Raw genomic sequence first — 5,396 nt, 5'->3', positions numbered from 1 at the left:
GGCGGCGGCGCCTCCCCGGGCCCCGGCCCCTCAGGCCTCGCCCCAGCCGCGCCGGCTCGCGCCTGTCAGGACGCGCCGGGCCTCCCCCTATCGACAGCCTGCCCGGCAGGGCGGCTGGAAGGAAAGCAGGCAGAACCGACCCCCAGACACCCTCCGCCTCGCCTGGCCCGGGTTACCTTCGGGAGCCCGCACTCAGCCATCCTCCCCGCTCGCCGCCTTCTTCCTCCTCCTCCTCCTCCTTCTCCTTCTCCTCCTCCTCGCCCACTCGCCCCGCCCCTTCACACACTCTCGCTCCCATCGCCCCGCCCCGCCCCCCCACGCGGGCCCGCCATTCGCTACAGAAGAGGGGTGGGCGGAGCCAAGGCAAATATAGCTGCCCAATCAGAGCGCGGCACTGGCGCCAGCTTCCCTCTCCCCGCCCTTTTCCTTTCCTCCGCTGCTCCGCGCGGTCTCCTGCCCACTGGGCGCCGCTGGCTAGCTCAGCCACAGAGTAAGCCTCCAGTGGCGTAGAGCGACGACTCACAATCGGAAGTTACTGTTGAAGCTAAGGCAGCCATAATTGATAATGGCAAGCGGAGTTTCCTGTCTGCCGTACGACTGACTTTTTTCCTCAGCCGGGTCTGACTGTTACCCGGAGCAACAGCGGAGCCAGTGGGAAGGATTGCATTTGTAAGTAGGCCTACAGAGGAACCATAGGTGACTCGACATTTCACACTAGCCGAGTTAATTCGTAGTCAGGAACTGCAGGTTTGCTTTTCAGACTCTTTACTGAGCCGCCTAACCACTTACCTAGGTGAACAAGTTTAGAGCTTCGAAAGTCCGGAAGCTGTATTTGGCACTTCCTAGTAGGGTGATAGAAAGGAAGCGGGAAAAGTCGCCCCAGCCTGAGCCCCAGGGGGTGCTTCCCCTGCACCTGGGTGTCCGGGTGAGGTGAGTGTCCCTCGGCGCCCACCCGTGGGGCTGGCCCCGGCCTGACGGACCATGGGCAGAGAGCGCCGAGAAAACCGGAGGGACCCAGGGCCGCTTCCGCTGGAAGAAGGTTTCTTTCCGGCTGGCCCGCCCTCCCTTCACCCGGCTGAGGATCCCTGTAGGGCGCGGCTGCCCGACCTGCTTCGACTATTTGGAAGGAGTTTTCGGACCGGGAGGGCTAGCAGGGTTGAAGGCCGACCCAGGGGCGGAGCCCCTAGCGGCTGCAAAATGGAACTCCCGACCACGCCCCCACGGGTTCCAAAACCTTGAGGAAATCAATTTACACCCCTACTATAAAAGAAAATGATGACACTCCCCTCCCCAAACCTCCCACCGCCATGCACCGCGGCAAGGCCTCCCCGCCACCTGTTTTTCTGATTTTTCTACCTTTTTTTCCCTTTCCTTTCGCCTTTCTGTTTAAGTTTTGACTACAGTTCTGGATACCGGTGTACTGCCTTAGTCCCGAACGTCTAAGGCCTATTAAGCAACTTAATACTTGTGAATATTGTAATGACTGTATTCTTTAAAGATACTTAAAGTGCTGTCTTGGGAAAAAAAAGTTAAAAAGCTAAAAGCATATAATGTACATTCACGTATCCTTTTACCTAGGTATAACAGTTGTAAACATTTTATATATGTATTTCAATCTTCCTCACATTACTTACTATTTTATTGCCATTTAAAAAATTGGCTACAGATCTTTTTCTTAGGCAAACCCCCTAAGGTTTCCAACATGAATTTCCTACGAATTTTGAAGTAGTTATTACTAGTATCATTATTACAAATAAGAAAATTAACAAGTCTGTAACATAAAAAAACTGAGTCTGCAACTCAGAATCCTATTAAAATTTATGTACTATGGCAATTCTAATCTACAACTGTGCCCATCTTCCCCTCTGTGACATGGCATTTTGAAGATGTTAACCCAGGACTCTTTTTGAAGGGGGGGGGCTTATTTTTGTGAGCTCTGAAGCTAGACTGGAGGCTTGATTACATTAAATACTTTTTGCAGGACTATTCAACAGTATTCCTAGCCTTCCAGTTTTGACTAAGCCCGCTCAATTGCAGCTGCACATATCCTTGCCATGCATTACTAGTTAAATCTATTCCACTAAGCAAGCTAAGACTTTGTCATTTAATCCTCCGATGTGTGTAGAGTTTGTTAGTGTCCTGAGCTGGGAACATAAGCCTGCCTACGTTTAATCAAGTGCTGCTGCTTGGTCTGTGCTTGGAATTGATACAGTAAAATCTGCAGAGTATACTGACGTCAGCATAGTTTCTTGAGTTTCAACTCCTGGCACCCTGCAGACTGTTGTTGAAAGATGTGTGGGCTCTGTGATTCAAATACAGATGAATCTTGATGTTATCAGAGCAGATACCAAGGCAACTGCTGTACATCTGGCCACAACCCAATTTAGGCAAAGTTATTTTCTCCCTGAAATTCTTTTGCAAGTTCTAATTGGTCCTGGTGTTCCTGTGATAGCTTTTTGGTAGCATTAAGCACTGCCTATTAAAAATTGCAAAATCAAGATAATACTTAACACTTAGTTCATTAGGAACGTTCTCTGCCCACTGGACAGAGGACTCTGTAGAATTTAGTTTATAATCACAAAATGAAGACTGCCAAGCCCATGTACTCCTCCTACCCTATACTTATTTTTCATCTTGAAAGATAAGTGGAAAGAAATTTCTTAGGTTAATGTAGAATGTTTTTAGCCATCATACTTAAAGTTTAATAATGCACTTCAGTAGTTGCTTTCTTTGTGTAGGAGGAAATTTGCTCACATAGGATTATGAAGCAATTTTAAATTGACTCTGAATTCAAGACAGCAAAATAATACAACAGTTAAGACTGGGTTTTAGAATCCAACCTGGGTTTCAGCAACATGACCATTCACTAGCCAGATGTCCATGGATTATTTAAAACTAAATTTGTTGAACAGAATTAATTCAAGAATATAAAGTACTTTAGCTTGGCTTATAGCACATAGAATGTAGTGAGTATATGGTGGTTATTAATAACTTCTAAAGCAATCTAATTTGGGCACATAGTAAGCAGTAAATATTTAAAAAGTCAACACACTCAATACTTCTTTAAGTTTAATGTGGAAAACTTAGATTTCAATTCATTGATTCTGATTTCTGGAGGGCTTTAGAAAAATAGTATAGATTGTTCAGAATAATACAGATTTTCAGTCTGGGTGTGGTGGTGCATGCCTTTAATCCCAGCAGAGGCAGGCGGATCTCTGTGAGTTCAAGGCCAGCCTGGTCCACATAGTGAGTTCTAGGACAGCAGGGGCTACAGGAAAACCCTGTCTAAAAAAGAAAAAAAAAAAAAAAAAAAATACAGATTTTTATTCAGTCACGCAAGGACTAGACTTTGAGAAACAATGTTAAATATCAAATGATTCTCTTCCTTGCATACTGTTGACATAGACAACCAGTTATCTCACATACTAATTAATTTTTTCCCAAAAGTTTAAAACCACCAACTAGAATTGAATTTTGAACTAGGAGAGATTATTCGAGAAGAGCATTTTATGTAAGCTGTATTACTTTCTATGAACTTTAATAGTGGTATCTGCTGGTGAGTATACCTGAGCCAGTGGCAGCGTCCAGATCCACCATTAACAGCTTCTGTTCTAAGGCTCAGGCACATTTCAGAAACTAGACACCACACATTTTATTAACATGAGTCTGAATTAATTAGCCAAATTGAGCATGTTGCAACACATCTCGACCAGCAGATGCCAGCTAGCAAAGCAGAGTAGAATCTGCTGTCGCCAACTGTATGCCATCTGATGTTACTTGGCTTCCCCAGATGAGTATCAGTCCACACTCTGCTGGCATATGGGCAATTGATTAATAGTGTTACTACCTTTTGTCAACTGAAAAACAGTTCTTCCTGAACTCTCCCTTTCACCTTTTTTTCATTAGTTTACATTGGAAAATCTACATGGAACTAGAGGTGTAACTCAGTGCTGGAGTGCTTGCGTAATGTACACGAAGCCCTAGATTTGATCCCCTGAGCACACCCACACCCACACCTCCAAAATCTGTGCTTTTGGAAATTAATGTATCATTCAACCTCAACTCTTAGACAAGACCAGATAATTTTTGTTATTATTTCTACCATTCCTTGCCATGTCCACTCCAAACTGCACCTGGCTAAATGAAATTTCCTTTAAAAGAGATAACTTAATAAATATCCACAAAAGAACTTACTTTAAAAGAGCTAACTAGGCCAGGCGTGGTGGCACATGCCTTTAATCCCAGCACTTGGGAGGCAGAGGCAGGCGAATCTCTGTGAGTTCAAGGCCAGCCTGGTCTACATATCAGGTTCCAGGCCAGCAGGGGCTACAGGGAGACCAAAAAAAAAATAAAATAAAAAAGAGCTAACTAGCCAAGCGTGGTGATGCACACCTTTAGACCCAGCACTGGAAACAGGAAGGTGGATCTCTGTGAGATTTACACCAGCCTGGTCTATATAGCAAGTTCCAGACCAGCCACGGATATAGGAAGATCCTGTCTCCAAAAAAAGAGCCAACTTAATGAATAGTCATAAAAAAAAAATATTGTTTATATAACAGAATTGCTTCTGGTGCCTCCTTCAGTTCCTAAAGACTGGCTTTGATTAGTGCCCACTAGGCCAGGTACAGTGGTACACACCATTAAGAAGCTACTTCAAAGGATGAAGCAGGAGGATTGCTTGAGCCCAGGAGTTCAACACCAGCCTGGGCAGCTGCATCCAGATCCTATCTCAAAAAAAAACAAAAATGTGCCCAAAGGGTGTAGTTAGACAACTTGACAGATGACAGTGGCTCTGTATTTTCAACAGTTCAATATCAGATTCTTTTACTGGCCTAGAGGGAAGGGAAACAGTGGGAACAGTGAGGACTAGAATCTGAGAGCACATTTACCAGATATTGCCAAATTTGTTGAGTAGAGCTAAAATGTGGGTTTATGTGAAATCTGCTGGTTTTCAAAATTGGTTCAAATGCTATTTAAACATCTAGCAGACTAGGAAAACAAACTGGTTTGGAACTATGGGGCACCATCTTGCTGATGTCTGTATATATGTAAACATGATTAGTACTTGGGTTAAGAGTCCCAAAATGCTTTATAGTCTTGTCTTTTTTTTTTTTTCCTTTTTTTTGCCATATTTCAGATATCATTACTTTGTTAGGGTGAGCAACAAATCACTTGTCATCTCTACCAAAAAGTCAAGATAAATTCTTATTGTACACTAGATTTCTAGTCCCTTGATTATGATTTTTTACAGGGTTTTATTTACTCTTTTGCTGCTTACTTAAAACCTACATTATTTCAACCTTGAGTTATATTATGAAATATGTTTGCTTTATCATATTTTCAAAACATTTACATTGCCTGATGCTTTAAATTTAAATAAGTTTTTAAAGAAGAAA

At 43.7% G+C, this 5,396-nt stretch overlaps 2 protein-coding genes across 5 annotated transcripts in view; one reads left to right on the top strand and one right to left on the bottom strand.

Annotated features, from left to right (window-relative positions):
* The window catches only part of Shoc2 (SHOC2 leucine rich repeat scaffold protein), a 122,862-nt gene extending 121,940 nt beyond the window's left edge, over positions 1–922 (bottom strand). For 2 of the 3 annotated variants that reach the window (XM_008845897.3, XM_029569139.1), the window contains exon 1: positions 177–263. The gene's annotated coding sequence lies outside the window, so the exon portion shown is untranslated. Of the gene's footprint in view, positions 1–176; positions 264–789 lie in introns of those variants that run through there. The other variant, XM_008845812.3, reaches the window with a different exon arrangement.
* Positions 514–5,396, top strand: part of Bbip1 (BBSome interacting protein 1) — an 18,814-nt gene continuing 13,931 nt past the window's right edge. The window contains exon 1 of one of the 2 annotated variants that reach the window (XM_008846054.3): positions 514–669. The gene's annotated coding sequence lies outside the window, so the exon portion shown is untranslated. Of the gene's footprint in view, positions 670–811; positions 931–5,396 lie in introns of those variants that run through there. The other variant, XM_017801357.2, reaches the window with a different exon arrangement.

Source organism: Nannospalax galili, unplaced genomic scaffold, assembly GCF_000622305.1.
Source record: "Nannospalax galili isolate Female #2095 unplaced genomic scaffold, S.galili_v1.0 scaffold990, whole genome shotgun sequence".
NCBI classification, from domain to species: domain Eukaryota; kingdom Metazoa; phylum Chordata; class Mammalia; order Rodentia; family Spalacidae; genus Nannospalax; species Nannospalax galili.
This window is presented reverse-complemented; position numbering and strand designations above follow the sequence as displayed.